Raw genomic sequence first — 24,000 nt, forward strand, 5'->3', positions numbered from 1 at the left:
CCACCACGGATCAACGTATGTTAACTCCGGACGTGACAAAATTTAGAATCGCAAACTACATCTCGAATTTAATTGTAGAAATTGTTATTGAATTGAAACTAAGTCATGTCAGTTAAAAGTCTAATAATTTTTTATAAAAGTGAGGAAGAAACGGTAAGTTAATGTTTGATTATTTTTTGAGGTGTGCATGCAGTAAATTTAAGCATTTTTTAATGGCGATATTAGTATATAATTGTATTATATCTAAGCTGTGTATAGTTTTCTTATGTATATTAATGTTTATTTTTATCCTGTTGAGTAAATCTCCGGAGTTCTTTATGTGGGAGGTGATGATAGTGCCCAGTAGTGGAGTCAAGATGTTGGATATGACACGTGCACTTTTGTGTGTTGCACTACCGATGACATATTATGGGGAATATAGAATAAGTTAGGATTAAAATAATTTTATTAGGTGAGAAAAAAATATATCTATAAAAGTGAAAGTGTCTCTGTGCGTGTCTGTGTACATTTCCCTACGCAATAACTCTGTCAATTTGAAGTCTACAGGCTCGAAATTTGCTATACAGGGTACTGAGATTTGGGAAAATATATGTGACCGGATTTCGGCCAGAAATTTGGCGATTAAGAGGTGAAAGTTCAACGATTTGACTTTTGAGAACTCTACCAAACTCCTCCGACAATTTTTGGTCTAAACACTTAAAATTTTAGATATAGGTTCCTTGGACATGGATCTAACTTAATAACTTGATTTGAGCCCAAAACAATACATTTTAAGGGGTCATAATAAGGGTCAAAGTTTAAAAAATTGACCGCTCTTTTTTCTTTTTTTCTTTTTATTTATTTATTTTTTTTTTTGCTCAACATACACCTCCAAATACCCGGATTGATCTAATGGGTATTAATCTAGACAATGGGATCAAGAAGTCAAGCTCAAATGACAGATTGGTTGCGCTTTCTTGCGCCCTCGTACCATATTTTTTGTTGTTTATCCTTTTTCTTTCTGTCATGCCAGGATGGCTTAATGGAGTCAGATCTTTTGATCCTTTTTCGGACCTTCTGATTGAAAGCTTTATCCATAAAAAAATTAATCTTTTTCAACTTATCGCAATTCAGATTATTATTATTTTTTGGCCAATTTAACTCCTTACCTTCTTCTTTGGTAATCTTCAATTAATTTTATTTGACAAAAAAAAAAAAAAAAAAAAAAAAAAAGAAATAAAAGCAATCATGCTTCAATTACCATTTACGGAAAGGGTGGTAGAAATGTACACAAAAGAGGATACAGTAGCTCAACACCTGTCCTAATATGTCATACTCCAAAAATCACGTAAATTGATCAAGTACCTTTTCTTTTTTTTTTTTCTTTTTTTTAATAAAACCAAATTTTATGAGTAAGCAGTGCTGTGTTCTGATCTGCCACATTTAATAAATAATAAACGAAAATAACTCAATTCAAATAACAGGGACGTGTCCAAGATGATGAAAACAAAGTTTCCAGCCACGATTATCGTCTTTGGTGTGGTTTCAAGTGAGGGCCACATCATGCCACCTCACATAATGAAGTCGGCTTGAAAGTCAACAGCAAACTGTACCTGGATGTTCTGAAGAGTGTGGTGATTCTCTGGTGGCCGCTAGAAGTCTCTGGGTGTGGCAGCAGGACTCGGCATCGGCCCACGAAGAAACCCAGGCTTTGCTTTAAAAGGAGTGCTACGATTTTGTATCACTTGCTATGAATCATCTTTGGTGTGTGATTACTATTTTCTGTTAATTTCAATGTCACGTGACCTGTAGTTTAAGAGTTTATCGGTTAAATATTTTCACGTAAAGATACATCTATTGCCTTATGGCACTTTGTGCAGTTTAATCAAGGCATTAAAAAATGAAAATATCGAAAAAAAAGATTATATTGTACGTATCCATTATGAACTGAAGATTTCCGAAAAAAAAATTACACTTCATTTTTTTTTTTTTTTTTTTTTCTTTTTACAGCAAAAAAAAAAAAAAAAAAAAAAAAAAACGCGTTTTTATGACAGCACGTTGAAGGTAGACATCTTTGAATTTTTTTATTTTTTGTTTGGATTTTTTAGAACACGCCACGGGGAGATAACTCAATTTACTCCCTCCCCATCATTATTACTAGCTTCTCTTCCTAAAAATCGAACATTTTGCTCGGTATCATAACAAATTTTTTCGCTGTAAAAAAGAAAAAAAAATTACTTGATGAAATTAAATGAAAGTTTGGGTTTTTTCTTTTTTTTTTTTTTTTTTTTTTGAAACTTCATTTCATAACGGAATCGTATAATTTAAACTTTTTTCCCCCCCCGACATTTTCATTTTTTTAATGTCTTAATTAAACTGTACAAGTACCTGTTTTATTTATAGAGATGAGTGTACCTATTTACTATGCCTCCCCACGGGACAGAGTTAGACACCAGGGTCGTTTTTTAACGTGGAGAAAAGGTACAAAAATAAAAATTGTCTCAGTCGTGAAGGATTTCTCCTCCACCGAAAGAGAACAAGCAATTAAAGTGCAGCATCTGAAGAACAGATACTACACTTTGATCTTGACCAAAAGGCCAAGAAAAAAAATTAGTGTATGTGGAGAAGTACCTAGTTTTGTTTTCTTGCGCAATTTATACGAATTTCTTGACAATTTTTGGTCTTTTGGTCAAGATCAAAGTGTAGTATCTGTTCTTCAGATGCTGCTCTTCTATTTCTTGTTCTCTTTCGGTGGAGGAGAAATCCTTCACGACTGAGACAATTTTTATTTTTGTACCTTTTCTCCACGTTAAAAAACGACCCTGGTGTCTAACTCTGTCCCGTGGGGAGGCATACTAAATAGGTACAACAACGTATTATCTATACAAACATTGAACGAAACAATAGCAAAGAATTTTTCTTTCTTTTTTTTTTTTTGTTTAACTAATCGATATTTTGTTTTGTTTTGGTGGTCACCTTGGTCTATGCAGGCATTGACTAGCCGACACATCCGAGGTTATCGATTTCCGACTTGCAAACTTTGCTGATGGCGCGATGGCCGACGATCTAGTTAGGAAGGTCGTGATCGCCAGGGGCTCCCGCAATTTCATCTCCTTCAACAAGATGGAGTAGGCAACACGTTAATTATCGTCCGCCATGCTCCTGGCGTCCGCTTTCTTCTCCAGCCGGCTGTCAAGAAAGGTAATTAATTTTGACCCCAGCCAGCCCTATCCGATGAATTTTATTTCTTTTTATTTTGGAGGGATAGGATGGGGGGGGGGGTTCGAGATTTGTGTGTTAGGATCATAAAATGGTCCGACCCCCCCCCCCACACACACCAAAAAAAATGGGGGTGTAATAAAGGGATCATTACTAAACATGTTTAGACGTATCACGTTTTGTTTATTTATTTCGTAATATACTTCTAAAGTCAGAGGTGACGCTATATATATATATATATATATATATATATATATATATATGAGCAAACAGTTAATAAAATATGTTAAAAAACACTTTGAAATGAGTTAAAAACATATTTAATCTGAAAAGGAAACACTAGATAAATGGATAGTCCTAATAATATAAGCCTGACGAATCCTATAGTGGATGAAACGCCGAATATTCAGTGTAGCTTAATCGCCATATATATTTTATAAATTACTCTATAATATATATATATATATATATATATATATATATATATATATATATATATATATATATATTATATATATATATATATATAAAGTGAAAATGTGTGCACTTCCCTACCAAATAACTCTGTCAATTTTCAGTCTACAGACTCAAGATTTGACATAAGGGGTATTGAGATTTGGGAAAATCTTTTTAATCGGTTTTCGGCCAGAAATTTGGCTGTTAAGGGGTCAAAGTTCATCGATTTGACCTTTGAGGACTCTACCAAACTCCTCCGCCAATTTTGGGTCTAAACACTTGAAATTTTAGATGTGGGTTATACTTGGACATGGGTCAAAATTTTAATTTAATTTGAGCCCAAGACAAATGTTAAGGGGTCAAAATTGGGATCAAAGTTTTTTTAAAATTGTCGTCTGCGGTCTCTACCAACTTTTCTCTGTGGTAGTTATGGAAGCCCTTTATATAGAAAGGTATTACCGTACATATTCACACTTTTTAATATATACATAGGCACGAAATGTTATGAACAGTACATAGGACCCGAGCTAGTATACATATAAAATGTTATTGGATTTAAACTCTGTAAAGTAAAATTCACAACAAATTTATTTTTCGACAAGGAATACAAATAATAAATTAAATTTTAAAAAAATTAAAAATTAAAATGTTTGACGCTTTTACACTGTTGGGACGGGATTTTGTAATCAATAAATGGAGTTTTCAGATAAAAAACAAAACAAAAAAACAAACAATGGTTTCAACTGGTTTTTTTGTCAATTCTAATAAGTTACAATATTACTGAATATTACTGAATTATTAAAAAAAAAAAAAACTTTAATCGTGGTAGCAAGTAAAAAATTGCCGCCATGTTGTTTAAATCGAAACGGAAAATTATCTCCCTTCTGAACTCTCCTGCATCTTACGATCGTTTTCATCAAATTCTTTTTTTAATTTTCTTTAATAAATAATTTTATACCTTATCGATGTTCGTAATTTTTGGATATAATCATCTTAAAAATGCAAGGAATAAGTAGATACCATGAAATTCAGTTTTACGATTTTCGAAATGTCGTCCCCAATGAAGCGCCAAATTTTTATTAATTATTTGATTTCTGTATTGAAAAATAAATTTCTTGTAATTTTACTTCAGTGGTTAAATCCAGTTTTCCTTACATTATTGCCCTATCTCGAATATGGAGGTTGGTTGGTTGTTTTTGTTTTACGGCATATCAACTCTTTTCAGGCTATTTAATACTGATTCAAAAGATTTTGAAGAAAAGTTTTTAATAGAATATATATATTTTTCTTTTTTCAAGTCGGTTTCTATTTAACCCATAGTTGGGACCCTATATATATAATTTTAAAATGTGTATATATATATATATAATTTTAAAATGTGTGTGTATATATATATATATATATATATATATATATATATATATATAATTTTAAAATAAAATGTGTATATATATATATATATATATATATAATTTTAAAATAAAATGTGTATATATATATATATATATATATATAATTTTAAAATGTGTGTATATATATATATATATATATATAATTTTAAAATGTGTATATATATATATATATATAATTTTAAAATGTGTATATATATATATATATAATTTTAAAATGTGTATATATATATATATATATAATTTTAAAATGTGTATATATATATATATATAATTTTAAAATGTGTATATATATATATATATATATAATTTTAAAATGTGTATATATATATATATATAATTTTAAAATGTGTATATATATATATATATATAATTTTAAAATGTGTGTGTGTATATATATATATATATATAATTTTAAAATGTGTGTATATATATATATATATAATTTTAAAATGTGTGTATATATATATATATAATTTTAAAATGTGTATATATATATATATAATTTTAAAATGTGTGTGTATATATATATATAATTTTAAAATGTGTGTGCATATATATATGTATATAATTTTAAAATGTATATATATATATAATTTTAAAATGTATATATATATATATAATTTTAAAATGTATATATATATAATTTTAAAATGTATATATATATATAATTTTAAAATGTGTATATATATATATATTATTTTTAAAATGTATATATATATATATTATTTTTAAAATGTATATATATATTATTTTTAAAATGTATATATATATATTATTTTTAAAATGTATATATATATTATTTTTAAAATGTATATATATATATTATTTTTAAAATGTATATATATATTATTTTTAAAATGTATATATATATTATTTTTAAAATGTATATATATATTATTTTTAAAATGTATATATATATTATTTTTAAAATGTATATATATATATTATTTTTAAAATGTATATATATATTATTTTTAAAATGTATATATATATTATTTTTAAAATGTATATATACATTATTTTTAAAATGTATATATACATTATTTTTAAAATGTATATATATATATTATTTTTAAATGTATATATATATATTATTTTTAAAATGTATATATATATATTATTTTTAAAGTGTATATATATATATTATTTTTAAAATGTATATATATATTATTTTTAAAATGTATATATATATTATTTTTAAAATGTATATATATATATATTATTTTAAAAATGTATATATATATTATTTTAAAAATGTATATATATATTATTTTTAAAATGTATATATATATTATTTTTAAAATGTATATATATATTATTTTTAAAATATATATATATATTATTTTTAAAATATATATATATATATTATTTTTAAAATATATATATATATATTATTTTTAAAATATATATATATATATTATTTTTAAAATATATATATATATTATTTTTAAAATATATATATATATATATATTATTTTTAAAATATATATATATATTATTTTTAAAATATATATATTATTTTTAAAATATATATATATTATTTTTAATGTGTATATATATATATATTATTTTTAAAATGTATGTATATATATATATTATTTTTAAAATGTATGTATATATATATATTATTTTTAAAATGTGTCTGTGTATATATATATTATTTTTAAAATGTGTGTGTGTATATATATATTATTTTTAAAATGTGTGTGTATATATATATATATATTAATTTTAAAATGTGTGTGTATATATATATATATATTAATTTTAAAATGTGTGTGTATGTATATATATATTATTTTTAAAATGTTTGTGTTTGTGTGTATATATATATATATTATTTTTAAAATGTATATATATATATATATTATTTTTAAAATATATATATATATATTATTTTTAAAATGTATATATATATATTATTTTTAAAATGTATATATATATATTATTTTTCAAATGTGTATATATATATATATTATTTTTAAAATGTATGTATATATATATTATTTTTCAAATGTGTGTGTATATATATATATTTTTAAAATGTATATATATATATCTCATAATTTAGGAATTTACAGTTTGTGATTTAAAAAGGTTATTTATTGTATTCAAAACAAAGAATACAGTATAGTAAACTATATTTCCTTAACCCATGAGTTTTCGATGTTTATACATCTCCTCGGGGGAAAAATATTAGCAAATATTTATAAAAGGTTTACACCTGATTTGTTATTGCTTTTTTAATAATAAACATAGAAAATTAAATTAAATGATAATAATATTTTGTAAGACCGATAATTACTGGATTAGCACACCAGTAGATTTATTGTATTTCATTATTTTGAATAATTATATATATATATATATATATATATATATATATATATATATATATATATATATATATATATATATATATATTACGCACTAGGTGTCTGCCCTGCGTTGCCTCGTCGTAAAATACGCTTAAATATATTTTAATTGATGCAGATTTCATATTTATGATTATAGAACCAATTCTATTGATTATTATCTTGTACCCAATATACAGTAGTTCTCCCTACACACACCTGGTATGGCCTGGTCGTAAAATATGCTTAAATATGATTTTAATAAATGCATATTATTTATTATTACAGACCAAATACTCTATTGATTATTATATTGTACCCAATATATAGAAGTGATTTCAAAAGTAAACAAAAAAATGACTTGGGTGCCATTAGCTAGATTCGAAACCAGAACATATAGCTTTCCAGCATTATTCGGTATCATATGAACTATGACCTTACACATAAAAAAAACTAAAAAAAAAAAAATAACATAGTAAAATGTATAAATACATATTTGCGCATGTGTAGAGGAGCACATTAAGTCGACTTATGCCTGCCAAATGCCAATTAATTTTTCAATTTTGACCCGTTAGCAGCTATTTTTACCGACTACAAACCAAATCAAATGTGTTCCAACAGGTTCAAATCCTCTATATATCAAGCTTTAAGTCTGTAGGCCAAAAATTGACAGGAGTTTGGTAGAAACCGTTCCTTACACACAAAGGTCATTATATATATATATATATATATATATATATATATATATATATATATATATATATATAAACTACTTCATTTATTCACATAAAATTAATATACGAAAGTATAAATTTATGCGTAAACTTTAAGTATTTACTTCAAAAGTGCTCAATACGTAGGTAGAGCTTGTTAGTAATTTATAAAATATATATGGCGATTAAGCTACACTGAATATTCGGCGTTTCATCCACTATAGGATTCGTCAGGCTTATGCACGAATTCTGTGGTTGTATATAAAAACGAGAAACAACCACAGAATTCGCGCATAAGCCTGACGAATCCTATAGTAGATGAAACGCCGAATATTCAGAATAGTTTAATCGCCATATATATATATATATATATATATATATATATATATATACAGGAATCGAAAAAATCTTAACTTTTGGGGGTATCAGAATCAGAAAAATGTATACCTATTTTCCGATGCCAAAAAGTATTTCTTTGGGTTTTTTTTTTTTTTTTTAATTCTGTTTAAAATAGTATTAATAATAAAATAATGAATATTCATTGATTTTAAATTACCAGTAAAGCTAAAATGTATTGATCAGCCCGCCCCCCCCCCACACACACGTACAAGTGTGTTTAATCGGGGATAAAGAATAACAACTTTATAGTTAAATATTTAGAAATTTATAATGAATCGGATTGATGGGATAAATATAGGAATTGCCCAATCACTAATATATATATATATATATATACTAGCAGATGCACCCTGCGTTATCCGGCATTAAACGTAACCTCAAATTCCTTTAAAATAAAATGAAGTAAAAAAAAAAAAAAAAAAAAAAAAGAAAACGTAAAGAAACTGAGACATGTGCATGCGAGTATTATGTTTTTTCTAAACAGTTAGAAAAAAAAATTTTTAAAAAGAATACTGGAGCTGAGATCGAAACATGAACCTAGTGTTTTGAGTACGATAACCATTAGACTAGCGTGACATGATCTTTAAAAAGTGTTTTCAAACCTACTTATTCTTAACGTAATGAATCAGTCGTGTGAACGATTCGCACATGCGCATTCGTGAAATGGTTGACAAACGGATAAAAAAAAATCCGAGGACCCAACGTACCAATTTTTTAAAAATTGGACCCTTTAGCAGCATCTTTTTTTACGAATGAAAAGTTTTCCACCTGTCTAAATACCCTATATACCAAATTTCAAGTCTGTAGATAAAAACTTCGTTGAGTATATAGGTTGAGAGTTGTTCTCACATCACACATACACATTCTCACTTTTATAAATATACTAGCCTGGGTGCCCAGTGTTGCCCTGGGTGTTTCGAGGTGTGTGTTGAGCAAAAAATAAATAAAAATGGTAGTAGGCAGGATCGAAACCGTGATGCGAAGGAGGAAAAGAATGTGAAAAAAAAAAAGTGACGTCTTTGCCATTACGTCCATCACCAAACCGGAAGTGGTGAAGGTTTAAATTAAGGCTAGTCAATTGAAAAGAGGGGATGACTTTTGAAAATATCGACGAAAAAAGCAACGTCCCCTTATAGAAAAGTGCCCCATTGAGGGTGAAGGAATTAATGTTTTTAGCCAATTTTTTTTTATATTTGTCGTCCGAAGGGTCGAAATTCAACACTATACTGATCTCATGAAAATCCGTTGCCTCTGTCGAAAGTTTTAGGCTGACATACAAACTTACATACATTTAAACAGACAGAGATTTATATTATAGACTAGTCTGGGTGCCCGGGTATTTGGAGGTGTGTGTATTGAGCAAAAAAAAAAAAAAAAAAAAAACTGGTAGTAGGTAGGCAGGATTGAACCCGTCACGCGAAGGAAAAAAAAGAATGTGAAAAAAACATGTCTTTGCCGTTGCATCCATCACCAAACTGGAAGTGACACAGGTTTAAATTACGGCTAGTCAATCAGAAAGAGGGGATGACTTTCGAAAATATTGGCAAAAAAGCGACCCCTCCCTGTAGAAAAGTGCCCAGTTAAGGGTGAAGGAATTAATGATTTTAGCCAATTTTTCAATATTTGTCATCCAGAGAGTCGAGCTTCAAAACAATATTGATCTCGTGAAAATCTGCCGCCTCTGTTGAAAGTTTTAAGCAGACATACAAACATACATACATACATACTTACATATATTTAAACAGACAGATGAGATTTATATATATTTTATCTAAATGACAAGCATTTAGTCTCGAAATGCCATGGTCTAAAGAGGTTCTTTCTTTTCTGTCTTCCTTATTGATGTGAAAAGTTTTTCATTCGTCTTAGAACTCTCATCTCACTTCTTTTAATGGACTTATAATAAAGGGATCATTGCTAAACCTGTTTAGCTGTGTCTGTTTCTTACTATGTTCGTGACGTCAGAAATGACGTCATATATATTTTTTAATGGTATCATTACTAAACGTATAGACCCTATCACTTTTTATTTGTGTATTCAGTAATACTAGCAGGACCTGTGGAAATTCCATGGACGCATCTTTCAGATGTAACATATTGTTGCTAGGTATTCTGTGGACGTTCAGCATGAATGGAGACCCCACAATATCATTGTTCCTATTTACAATGCCTCCCCACGGGACAGAGTTAGACACCAGGGTCGTTTTTTAACGTGGAGAAAAGGTACAAAAATAAAAATTGTCTCAGTCGTGAAGGATTTCTCCTCCACTGAAAGAGAACGAGAAATGGAAGTACCACATCTGAAGAACAGATACTACACTTTGAGATATCAAATTTTTTAATCACAGGAAAAAAATACAATTGGGAAAATGAACAAAAAAACTTAGGCACAAGGCCAACTCAAAAAGAAGGGGTGAGGTTTGTTGATCCATCTCGTCTCTGTTGTAAATTTTAAATGATTTTTCTCTCGGCCAGCCTCTTTTATCATGGTTACCCCTTTCAATTTGTATTTATGTGTGTGTGGTGGGAAGGGGGGGGCCTACTTAAGCCCAATTCTAAAACATTTTTTATTTATATCAGATACTACACTTTGATCTTGGCCAAATTTTCCTAAGTAATCTGGTTAATGTAGTGTCAGAATATATCTGGTTATTACGGTTTATCTCCAATATCCTTGGCCCTGTTGGTGGGGCATTAGAATATGCCGACTGCCTCCCTGCAGAGGCTAAAAGTCCCTCAATGGGGGCCCTGGATATGACCTTAAACTATATCCAGTGGTGAGGCCCCAGCTTGCGGGCTTTGGGGAGTATGGAGCCACCCTTAAATTACCATTGCTCCCAGGTCCACTCTGACCCGGAGTCGTAGTACCTGTTAGGGTCCCAACTATGGGTTAAATAGAAACTGACGTGAAAACAACAAATATATTCTATTAAAAAAATTTTTCTTTAAAATCTTTGGATTCGGCATTAAATAACCTGAAAAGGGTTGATATGCCGTAAAACAAAAACAACCAATCAACCAATATCCTTATACGAGTCTGACATATTCCATTGTATTGATGCCCGGCACAAATGGAAGGCCCACGATATCATTATACCATCTTTAGACAGAATAGATTGGATCTTAGCCTGAAGACCCAGAAGATATATTTTAGTTTCACGTATGGGCCAAAAGCAACATTTTTTTTTTTTTTTTTTTATTAATTTTCTTACATTGCATCTTTGGTGATCGGGAGATCCTATTTATTAAAAAGAAAAAGGATAGACAGTGATAACATAATACGAACATTAAATTAGCGCATCTATATACTAATTTAATGTTCGTATTGTTATCACCTTCTATCCTCCTTTGTAATAAATAGGATCTCCTGATCAAATAATTTATAATCTGGAAACCATGACACACACGTACGTTAAAGGTACTACGATATTAATATATAGATACTCGTGGCGTTAGAGGTGATGTCATATATATTTTTTTTAAGACACCATTTGTAAACGTTTAGTTGATGGGGTCTCCAAAATTTTCTGAGGGCGGGAGGCTTATTGCTGGCATTTTAGAGCTACGCAGGCAAAAAAAAAAAAAAAAAAAGAAAAATACCTGGACGTGTTTTATATTGCTTTTCATTAGCTTTTTTTTTTTTGATAATTTTATTTTTGATAATTTTTTTTGATAATTTTTTTTTTTGATAATTTTTTTTTTTTTTGACAATTTTCTGAACAAAAAAGAAAAAACTGCCACTCTTTTTTTTTCAAACATTTTTCCTCAAGATTTTTACAGTTTCTGTATAAGCTCAGCAGGTTGGATTAAAGACTTTGGCAGATATTCCGGTCATTTTTATGGGACACAAAAATGTAGATCAAAGTCCATATGAAATGTGCGTGTGTGCACACCTCCAATTTTATCAACAGGACAGTAATTTTTTTTTTAGAACTACACCAGCAAAAAAAAAGTGTTTTATACCGTTTTGCGCATCAGCTTTGCTTTTTAATGAAACTGGTTCTCCCAAACCTCATTCTTTTAAGTCATTTTCTGAACAAAAAACAAAACTCACAACACTATTTTCACAAATTTCCATTAATATTTTTATGTTTTCCATAAGAGCTCTGCAGGTTGTAGTTTTGGCAACCCTAGCTGTAGACTAAATAAAAGATTCCATTCGAATTTCTGAGCAGATTCCCCGGAATTAGAGCGAAAGATTCCTGAGTTTGACAAAGTGTACCTGAAGAAGGTCGGAAGTTACATCGGCCAAAACGTTGTGAAAATAACACTCAATAAGAGAACAGTAGTCCAAATATTTGAAATAAAAAAAAGGCAAGAACTAATCGAAATGGTAAAATATGCAGTCAATAACATTTCAAGAATTTAACAACAAACATGAAATAATTGTTAACTAAAAATATTGAAAAGAAAAATGGGCAAGCAAATAATATTTAATTAAATGATCCTTTCCGAAACCAACATGCAAGAATCAGGAAGTTCATTGGGTGTTCTGGTGGCTTGACAGGCTGAGAGCAGGCTCGAAGCATTTCTCCAAATAGTGACAATGACTGATGGACATGAGAGCATGCTATCCATGTAGATCAGGAGTCTTTCAAAGTTTTTGAATGGGGGGGGGGCATATTGATGACTTTTTAAAGCTACACAGACCAAAATTTAAAAAAAATAAATGACCTGGACATATTTTTATACTGTTTTGCTGATTAGCTTTGCTTTTTAATGAAATTGGTTCTCCAGAACCTCATTTTTTTTTTTTTTTTTTTTTTTTTTTTTTTTAACATTTTCTGATCAAAAAGAAAAACCACCACATTACTTTCACACATTCCCATTTTTTTTTTTTTTTTTTTCCTGAAGATTTTTACATTTTTCCACAAGGGCCAGATTAAAGACTTAAGTGGGCCGGATTTTGCCCATAAACCGTATTTCTAAGACCTCTGGTTTAGATGTATCGCTATTTATTTAGGGAAAATACTCGTGACCCTAAAAATGACGAGATATTTTATTAGATGGTAGTATAATTAAGTGTGATCGCCACATCTTTATCTATTTATATAGTCTATATAGGTATTCTGTTTGTCCCTTCCATAGTTAATTCGTATGTTACGCTTTGAAAAACGGACAAATACAATTTTCGAAGGCCAAATTGCTTCAAAAAGACCAAATTTGCAAAATTTAATTTTTAAAAGGCTAATCTGGCAACCCTGGACAAGAATATGAGAGTGCCCCCCCCCTTTACGTAGCCTCGTTTTCAAATATATGATCATTGTTGTAATAGTGGGAGAAAAAAAAAACTGGTAATTTCGATGTTTAGTGATTCTTCAGTGAAGAAAAAAGTTAGCAAAAGGTTACAAAAAAAAAAAAAAGGCTGGACTGAAAGAAAAAATTAAACAATGTGATTTTATTATTTGTATTGAACTATGTAGCATAATATTACTTTCTGAGTATTTATTAGTATTTAATAATTTATCTCATTTGGGTCATTTCTATATTTAGAATACGATGCACACTATTTTCATAGAAATGTTAATAAACTCATATTTGTTGCATGTTATTGATTTTTCTGTACAAACACTTAATTTTTTGTGTTATCCATAAAAATATTAGCTTCATCATACAGATATTTGTTAATTAAATATTTTTTTCATTCCGTGGTTTTTCAACGGGTCCTGCTGGTTTAATTATAAATTTCTTAATATATTCGTGACGTCAGAAGTGACGTCAAATACTGTGCTTAAAAAAAACAATGGCGATCTAGTAAAGGGAGTGTTGCTAAATCTATCACTTTCTGTTTATTTAGTGAAACACAATGTATGACGTCACTTCTGACGTCATACATTGTGTACATAAAACAACGCTGCTCAAAAATGAATGTGTTTATGAGACGAAATTTGACCCGTTGGGTAACCCATTTATCTTGGGTTAGCTTGTTTGAATCAAGAAAATGTGAAGGCGCTGTTTTACAATTTGTCATTGTTCTGAGGGAGACAACTCTTTTTTACTAAGATTTCGTTCATTTTTTTTTTTTTTTTTTTCATCTCATAATTTAGGCCGCTAATAATGCTGTCAGTAAGTTTACACGAGTGGTTTACAAAAACATACTTCTACGTTTTTCGTTCTTTTTCTTTTCTTTTTTTTTTTTTTTTTTTCTTTTTTTTTTTTTTTTTTTTCTTTTTTGAGGAGAGGAGGTATTAAATTATAGAACTTGTATAGTTTTTAACAGGTGTTTTTGCAGTTTAATTAACCGTTATCCCGTAAGTAACGCGCTGACATTAATCGAGCAGAAGAACCGCCCCTCCAACGCCCCCGCTCCTCAATGTAAACAGAAAGTTCGTGAAATATTAAACGGTTCTTTTGCTCGGTTAATGTCGGCAAAGTGAGTTTGCAAACGACTTGAATACAGACATGAAAACGAAACCCTAAACTGGTCACTTTCTGATTTTTCTGTTTCTCCTCTTCAATCATTCTGATTCTCTCTTTTGTCTCTCTCCCCCGCCCTTTTCTCCCCCTTCTCTCTCTCTCTCTCTCTCTCTCTCTCTCTTTCTCTCTCTCTTTTTGTCTCTCTCTGTCTCTCTCTCTCTTTTGTCTCTCTCCCCCGCCCTTTTCTCCCCCTTCTCTCTCTCTCTCTCTCTCTCTTTTGTCTCTCTCTCTTTTGTCTCTCTCTCTCTCTCTTTTGTCTCTCTCTCTTTGTCTCTCTCTCTTTGTCTCTCTCTCTTTGTCTCTCTCTGTCCCGCTTTTCTCTCTCTCCCTCTCTCTCTCTCTCTGCCCCGCTTTTCTCCCTCTCTCTCTCTCTCTACCCCGCTTTTCTCTCTCTTACTCTGCCCCGCTTTTCTCTCTCTTACTCTGCCCCGCTTTTCTCTCTCTTACTCTGCCCCGCTTTTCTCTCTCTCTCTCTCTCTCTCTCTCTTTCTCTCTCCTGCTTTTCTCCCTTACTCTGCCCCGCTTTTCTCTCTCTCTCTCTCTCTCTCTCTCTGCCCCGCTTTTCTCTCTCTCTCTCTCTCTCTCTCTGTCCCGCTTTTCTCTCTCTCTCTCTCTCTCTGTCCCGCTTTTCTCTCTCTCTCTCTCTCTCTCTCTCTGTCCCGCTTTTCTCTCTCTCTCTCTCTCTCTCTCTCTGTCCCGCTTTTCTCTCTCTCTCTCTCTCTCTGTCCCGCTTTTTTCTCTCTCTCTCTGTCCCGCTTTTTTCTCTCTCTCTCTGTCCCGCTTTTTTCTCTCTCTCTCTGTCCCGCTTTTCTCTCTCTCTCTGTCCCGCTTTTTCTCTCTCTCTCTCTCTCTCTCTCTCTCTCTCTCTCTCTCTCTCTGTCCCGCTTTTCTCTCTCTCTCTCTCTCTGTCCCGCTTTTCTCTCTCTCTCTCTCTGTCCCGCTTTTCTCTCTCTCTCTCTCTGTCCCGCTTTTCTCTCTCTCTCTCTCTGTCCCGCTTTTCTCTCTCTCTCTCTGTCCCGCTTTTCTCTCTCTCTCTCTGTCTCGCTTTTCTCTCTCTCTCTTTCCCGCTTTTCTCTCACTCTCTCTCTCTCTCTTTCCCGCTTTTCTCTCTCTCTTTCCCGCTTCTTTCTCTCTCTCTCTCTCTTTCCCGCTTTTTTCTCTCTCTGTCCCGCTTTTTTTTTCTCTCTCTCTCTCTCTCTCTCTCGCTTTTCTCTCTCTCGCTTTTCTCTCTCTCTCGCTTTTCTCTCTCTCTCTTTTCTCTCTCTCTCGCTTTTTTTTTTTTTTAATTTTTTTTATTTTTACAAAGGCATCACCACATTATCAAGGCCCAGATGCCACTCAAGGATAATGGTTAAAGAGTGTACAGTAGAAATTGGTCAATATAGTAATCATTAGTAATGAAAATTTGGTAAATTTAATAACTTATATGGAACGGCTCATCAAGAACTTATTTACTTTAGACTTGAACACAACCATATTGTAGTCAGCCGGAAAGCAGGAAAACGGAAGACAATTCCACAGGCGTGCAGTTCTAAGAAAGAAGCTTTGTTCATGGAATCTACGTTTAGGTTTAGGCACAGATAAAGAGTGGGGGAAATTATTGATAGTGTTTACAGCTAGACGAGTGTTTCTTGTGAAAGTTTGGCGAGGGGGGACCATAGATTGAAGCTCAGTTGAACACTTTCCATGAAAATAACGATACATCAGAGACAAACTCGCAACATCTCTTCTGTGAGATAGAGGTTGCAAGGAGGAGAAAAGGACATCTCCTACGAGGCTACGAAGTCTATTTTGAACTCTATCAAGGCAGGACAAGTCCTTTCTAGCAGCTTCTGCCCAGATGTGGCAACAGTATTCCATCCTTGGACGTACCTGACTCTTATATAGATAGAGAATAGCATCAGCAGTGAGATATCTACTGGATCGATAGAAAGATCCCACCATTTTTCCAGCGGCCTTGGCAACAGATTTGATATATGTGTTCCATTTAAGATCAGGAGTAATGGTCAAGCCCAGAAGCTTGTCAAAACTTGAGGCCTCCTGAAGACGAGAGCCATTCATTTCAATTGATGACAAATGTGGATTAGAATGTTGATGATGTAAAGAGAGAAGCTTGGTTTTAGATGGATTAAAAGTAACCAGCCACTCCTTTCCCCATTGTACTACGTGCTCAAGATCAGAAGAGAGAGAATTGGAGAGAACTTGGTCGTTTACTGTCTTAGATGTGGTACCATAAATGGTAGTGTCGTCAGCATAAATGTCTACAAATGATGTAAGGATATGATTTGGAAGATCATTAATGTAGATCAGGAAAAGAGTTGGGCCCAGGATGGATCCCTGAGGGACACCAGCATTAATACTGTGAGCTTCTGATTTTTGCCCCTCAACTACTACTCTTATGAACCTATCAGAAAGAAATGATTTAATAATTGAGAAGACTTTTCCAGCTATACCATAGCTAGCGATCTTATGAAGTAAACCTTTATGCCATACCCTATCAAAGGCTTTAGATATGTCAAGAGCAATTGCCCTAGAAAGATTGCCACCGTCGAGAGATTTGCTAATCCTATGCGATATAACTGTAAGGACATCTGCTGTAGATCTAGCAGAACGGAAACCATATTGAGTGTCACTAAGAAGGTTATTTTTGTTGAGATGTTTGATTACTTCTGTATTTAACACAGATTCTAGCAACTTACTCATGACGCACAGGAGACTTATTGGCCTGTACTGAGAGGGGGATGAGCGATCACCTGAATTCTTAAATACAGGGCATACTGATGAGATTTTCCAGGGAGATGGGAAACTATTCTCCTTAAGACAACGTTTAAACAGTTTTGTAAGTATGGGCGCTAGTTCAGGTTGAAGTTTTTTGAGTACTATAATTGGAATACCATCAGGACCAGTTGCTTTACTGGAATCAAGGTTTTTGATTAGCTTGGCAACATCACGTACAGATATACGTATATCACATAGCGTGTTTTCTGATACAGGAGGAAATATTGGGGGTTGGCGGTCTTGGTCGCAAAGGGTAGAATTAGCTGCAAAGTTCTTGACAAAGAGTTTGGCTTTGTCTGATGCTGACGAGATTACCTCAGGTCCATTGATAATAGTTGGGATGGAGCACACGCTTCTGTTCAGGATTCTGTTTGCTATTTGCCAAAACTGGTGGGAACCAAGCCGCTGCTCAGCTACTTTGGACTTAACAGATTGAGCATACAACTCTCTTGCGTTCCTTATTACTTTCTTACAATGGTTGCTGGCAGTCCTGAAAACGGCTTTAGTTTCCATACATCTATTACGTTTGAAGCAGTGGAAAAAGTGATTTCTGTGCGCAATGGCAGCAGCACATTCTGGAGAGAACCATGGCTGGCTGTTAGGTTTTTGCTGAAACTTTTTAGAGGGTATGAAATGGTCAATACCTACAATTAACCATTCAGTTAGGTCTAATACTATAGAGGACACATCCTTTTTAAACATGGAATGCAGAGGTAGATCAGATATAAATGTACGGAAGCTATCCCAGTCAGCCTTAGTGTATCGATATACTGTACGATGAAGAGGTACGTCTGGGGACTTATTACATTTCATTTTTATCTTAATTGATACAACAGAGTGGTCGGAAGATCCAAGAGGCGACAGAACAGAAACTGAACATAGTTCAGGGCAAGTTGTGAGAAAAAGGTCTAGTAGGCTCGCATACTGGCCGTCATTATCGGGCACACGGGTAGATTCCTGAACAATCTGAGTGAGGTCATAGGCAATGGAGAAATCATGACAGAACCTCCCCTCATCATCAGTCTTGTTTGAGTGGGTCAACCATTCGACGTTGTGAACATTGAAGTCTTTTCTCTCTCTCTCGCTTTTCTCTCTCTCTCGCTTTTCTCTCTCTCTCGCTTTTCTCTCTCTCTCTTTTCTCTCTCTCTCTCTCGCTTTTCTCTCTCTCTCTTTTCTCTCTCTCGCTCTTTTCTCTCTCTGTCCCGCTTTTCTCTCTCTCTCGCGCTTTTCTCTCTCTCTCTCTCTCTCTCTCTCTCTCTCTGTCCCGCTTTTCTCTCTCTCTCTCTCTTTCCCGCTTTTTTCTCTCTCTGTCCCGCTTTCTCTCTCTCTCTCTCTCTTTCTCTTCTCTCTCTCGCTTTTCTCTCTCTCTCGCTTTTCTCTCTCTCTCGCTTTTCTCTCTCTCTCGCTTTTCTCTCTCTCTCGCTTTTCTCTCTCTCTCGCTTTTCTCTCTCTCTCGCTTTTCTCTCTCTCTCTTTTCTCTCTCTGTCCCGCTTTTCTCTCTCTGTCCCGCTTTTCTCTCTCTGTCCCGCTTTTCTCTCTCTCTCTCGCTTTTCTCTCTCTCTCTCTCTGTCCCGCTTTTCTCTCTCTCTCTCTCTCTCTGTCCCGCTTTTCTCTCTCTCTCTCTGTCCCGCTTTTCTCTCTCTCTCTCTCTCTCTCTCTGTCCCGCTTTTCTCTCTCTCTCTCTCTCTCTCTTTGTCCCGCTTTTCTCTCTCTCTCTCTCTCTCTCTCTCTGTCCCGCTTTTCTCTCTCTGTCTCTGTCCCGCTTTCTCTCTCTCTCGCTTTTCTCTCTCTCTCTCTCTGTCTCTCTCTCTGTCTCTCTCTCTGTCCCGCTTTTCTCACTCTCTCTCTGTCCCGCTTTTCTCACTCTCTCTCTCTCTCTCTGTCCCGCTTTTCTCACTCTCTCTCTCTCTCTGTCTGTCCCGCTTTTCTCTCTCTCTCTCTCTGTCTGTCCCGCTTTTCTCACTCTCTCTCTGTCTGTCCCGCTTTTCTCACTCTCTCTCTCTCTGTCCCGCTTTTCTCACTCTCTCTCTCTCTCTCTGTCCCGCTTTTCTCACTCTCTCTCTCTGTCCCGCTTTTCTCTCTCTCTCTCTCTCTCTCTCTCTCTCTCTCTCTCTCTCTCTCTCTCTCTGTCTGTCCCGCTTTTCTCACTCTCTCTCTCTCTCTCTCTCTGTCCCGCTTTTCTCTCTCTCTCTCTCTCTCTCTCTCTCTCTCTCTCTCTCTCTCTCTCTCTCTCTCTCTCTGTCCCGCTTTTCTCTCTCTCTCTGTCCCGCTTTTCTCTCTCTCTCTCTCTCTCCCGCTTTTCTCTCTCTCGCTCTTTCCCACTTCTCTCCCCCCCCTTCCCCCTTTATCTCTCTCTCCCCCTTTTCTCTCTCCCCTTTTTTCTCTCTCTCATCCTTTTCTCCGTCTTCTTCCCTTTCTTTCCTTTTCTCTATCTTCTTCTCTTTCTTTCCTTTTCTCTATCTTCTCCCCTTTCTTTCCTTTTCTCTATCTTCTTCCCTTTCTTTCCTTTTCTCTATCTTCTTCCCTTTCTTTCCTTTTCTCTATCTTCTTCCCTTTCTTTCCTTTTCTCTATCTTCTCCCCTTTCTTTCCTTTTCTCTCTTGATCTCTCTCCTCTTAATGCTCGCAATCATTGCAAAAAAATTATAGAAAACGCCAGAGAGTCTTTTGTCCATATTGTAAAAACTAAAGTAGCTGAGCAGAAGCTTGGTTCCCACAAGTTTTGGCGCATGACAAACAGCATTCTGAACAGATACGTACCTTCCATCCCAACCATCATCCACAGTCCTGAAGTGATTACGTCAGCATTCGACAAAGCCAACCTTATCGCCAAGAACTTACATTTAACTCTACCCTGAATGGTCAGGGCCGCCTAACCCCTAAATTTCCTCTCAAGACTGAAAATACATCCATATATCTGTTCGAGACGCTGCCAAACTTATTAAAACTTTGATTCCAGCAAACAATTAACCCTTACAACATTCCAATCATAGTGATAAAAAAAACTGTAACCGGAACTAGCTCCTGTACTAACAAAGTTGTTTAAACACTGCCTTAATTAAAGATGCTTCCCAACTCCATGGAAAACCTCGAACCTTTTAAAAATACAGGAGTTCGTTCCTCTGCTTCTCAGTACAGACCAATCAATCTCCTATACGTCATAATTTTTTCTTTTTTTTTTTTTTTACTTGGGAGTAGTCACTTATCGAGGTCCGATAACCACTCAAGGATAAAGGCTAATGAACGTAAGGTGGTAGTGTAGTAATTGCTAATGGTGTAAATTGGGTAGAATTTGATTATTTATGAAGGACGGCTCAACACGAACTTGTTTAAATTGGATTTGAAGACTATTATGTTGTATTCAACTGTGAAGTAGGCTAGCAGAACAGTGTTCCACAGACGGGCAGTTCTGGGAAATAAGTTTTGTTCATGGAATCTGCATTTAGATTTAGGCACAGATATAAGGGTTCGTATATAGCTAGTCAAGTGTTTTTTTGTGAAAGTTTGACATAGATTGGAATTCAGTTACTAAGGTCTGTGATAAAGAAGTTGTCAACCACCTCGACAAAAATTGAGATTGCAAATTGCATTGTTATGATGACTGAACTAATGCATTCATGACCTGAAAATTTCATCTCTGTTGCAAATATTGACGATTGTGAGATCCTAAAAAAATTAAAAAAAAAAAACTGTCATGGACTTTCGTCAGAAGCAGAGATGCGTCATTAAAAGTGTTTGGAAAATGGTGGTGACTATGTAGAAAAGATAAATTCTGGAGCACGAAAGGTGGCTCGTTTTAATGGAACCACTCTTGTCTTCGTTGCTCTTTAACTTTTGGAGTTAAAAAAACTAGGAGGCTTTACTTTTCGAACGACCCTCGTACGTTTGAAATATTCGTACCTGACGGAGACGATTAGATCGACTAATATTTCTTTACCTAATAAATAGGCATGAACAGCTGTGACGAAAAAGTGATTGATTTCGAGGTTGATAGAATTTTCTCGAACGTGTTAGAAGGCGCTGATATGAAACACCTCACTTTTTTTATACATGCGTCCCAACGCCATTTTATAAGTGATTTCGTATGTCTGTCGCGGTTCGGTTTCAAATGGATTTACGATTGTTAGGCGCACAAACTGAAGAGACGCACCTTATATTAATCGCGTCATAGCAGCTCTGATAAAGGCTCTGTCTATAAGACTGCCATACTTGGGTTTGAAATAGCTGTGTAGTTCGTCTGTTGGGCTTAAGTTTGAAACATTATTGTTGGTCTGTAGGCTTAAGATTTGAAACGCCTCCATATTAAAATAAATATTAGATACTTTTGAAACCAAAACAACGCATTGTTTGTATTAGATTACTGTGATTACTATTATGATTACTATATTGTCCAATTTCTACTGTACACTCTTTAACCCTTATCCTTGAGTGGCCTCTTGACCTTGATAATGTGGTGATGTAAAAAAAAAAGATACGTTTGAAGTCAAAACAACGCATTTTTCACAAAATAAACAGATATTTATTTTGTTTGCAATTTATATTGAAATTTATATTGAAATTTATATTGAAATTTATATTGAAATTTAAAAATATATTTCGAAGTAAAACTTCATCTTCAGTATGTTTTTCTTTCTTTCTTTTTTGCCATTTTGTTTTTGGAGCATAGAATCAGAAGTCCGTTTGTTGTTTTTACGGTAGTCTTTTCAAATGTCGGAACAGTGCGTTGGTCACGCGGAATTCACGTAAGGGTTTGTGTTCCTTGGTAGAAGCGCTGGTTGAGTTTGAATAAAATAAATACGTATTAGATACGTTTGAAGCCAAAAAAATGCATTGTTACAATATAAACAGATATTTATTTGGTTTGAAATTTATATTTATATAAAACAACCAAACCAAACCAATCCACCACTAACGGCCATAATGCTGTTTTCTCAGTGACCGCCTTACAGGAATTAACCCTTATCTTAAAGTAACCTTCGTCTTTGATTAACGGTGACTCCCTTGTAAAAAAAAAAAAAAAAAAACTAATAAAATGTGTACTGACGAGTCACTTATCAAGGTCCATGAGCCACTCGAGGATTAGGGTTAGAATTGATAACAATGGTTGAAACTGGCCAGAAAATTGATTATTCAAGCGAACGACACCTTATTGCCACATCTGAGCTCGTGTATTGATCACTAGTCTCTCCCCCTTGAACAAGATTCCCTTCCTGTTGCCTGCTTCCTTGACTGTACTGATATGCAGAAGTTTAAATGTAACGTAAACCAACATTCTGTTAATCTTTCATAGGCATAGTTCCAAATAGTAGCCCCTTAAGTCGAAGTGGCGATATGTCTTGTCCGGGAGTGAAGGTGAATGAAAAAAAAAAAAAAAAAAAAAAAAAAGCACCTTACGCTTCAGCGACAACATGCCTTGTTTGATAAAAATTTAAAAAAAAAAATTAAAAAAAAGTAAAATTTTGAACTTGTAATCTCTTGTTCATTCCTGATTAAACTCGTTAGTTATGATACCCTTCTTCACCCCGCCCAACACACATCTCCATTAATAATTGATGGTCATGTGGGCGACCAGGGGTCGAGAGTGTCAGACATGTTTGAAGTTGTTTTTTAAGCAGGTCAGTATTAAATACTTTTTGCTCCTAAAATGGTGCCCATATGCGTGTGATCGAAGCAGTTTCTCTTTTTTTTATATGCAGGGATGCCTGGCGTTACCTGGGCAAATGGAGAACAAAACATACAAGTTAAAAATTCTTGGTGTGAGATATTTCTTTTCACCTTCTCCTCTCTCTCTCTTTCTTTCTTTCTCTCTGTCTCTTTCTCTCTCTGTCTCTGTCTCTCATTCTCTATATATATATCTCTTTCTCTCTTCTCCTCCTCCCTTTCTCAATATATTTCTCAGTACCATTTCTCCCTCTTTTTAAACCCATTCTCTCTCTTCTCTCTCTCTCTCTCTCTCTCTCTCTCTCTCTCCTTTATCTTTCTCTTTACTTCTATCCCCTGTCTCCTTCCCTCTTCACCCCCCCCACCACCATTTTTCTCCCTCTACAGATTTGATGCAACCCGGCCCTTAAATTGGTTGGAATTTGCTGCAATCCGACCCTTGAAGTTTAAAGCCAAACAAGTGCAGAATCTCTTTTCATAAATATACATAGATCTCCACCGTACTATAAAAAAAACACGGATTCAAAACAATAAAGGAATTTACAAACAATCGACCGACCAATCCATTATATTTTCCATGTTATTACTAACTAGCAGAGTATTACCACTGTTGA

General features: G+C 33.5%; 1 protein-coding gene and 1 pseudogene across 1 annotated transcript in view; one reads left to right on the forward strand and one right to left on the reverse strand.

Annotated features, from left to right (window-relative positions):
* The window catches only part of LOC145267010 (uncharacterized), a 173,625-nt gene that overhangs the window by 112,629 nt on the left and 36,996 nt on the right, over positions 1-24,000 (forward strand). The gene's annotated exons all lie outside the window — the stretch shown is intronic.
* Positions 2,456-2,588, reverse strand: LOC145267313 (U2 spliceosomal RNA; annotated as a pseudogene).

This window comes from Euprymna scolopes, chromosome 42 (assembly GCF_053919585.1).
Source record: "Euprymna scolopes isolate OS-2025 chromosome 42, ASM5391958v1, whole genome shotgun sequence".
NCBI classification, from domain to species: domain Eukaryota; kingdom Metazoa; phylum Mollusca; class Cephalopoda; order Sepiida; family Sepiolidae; genus Euprymna; species Euprymna scolopes.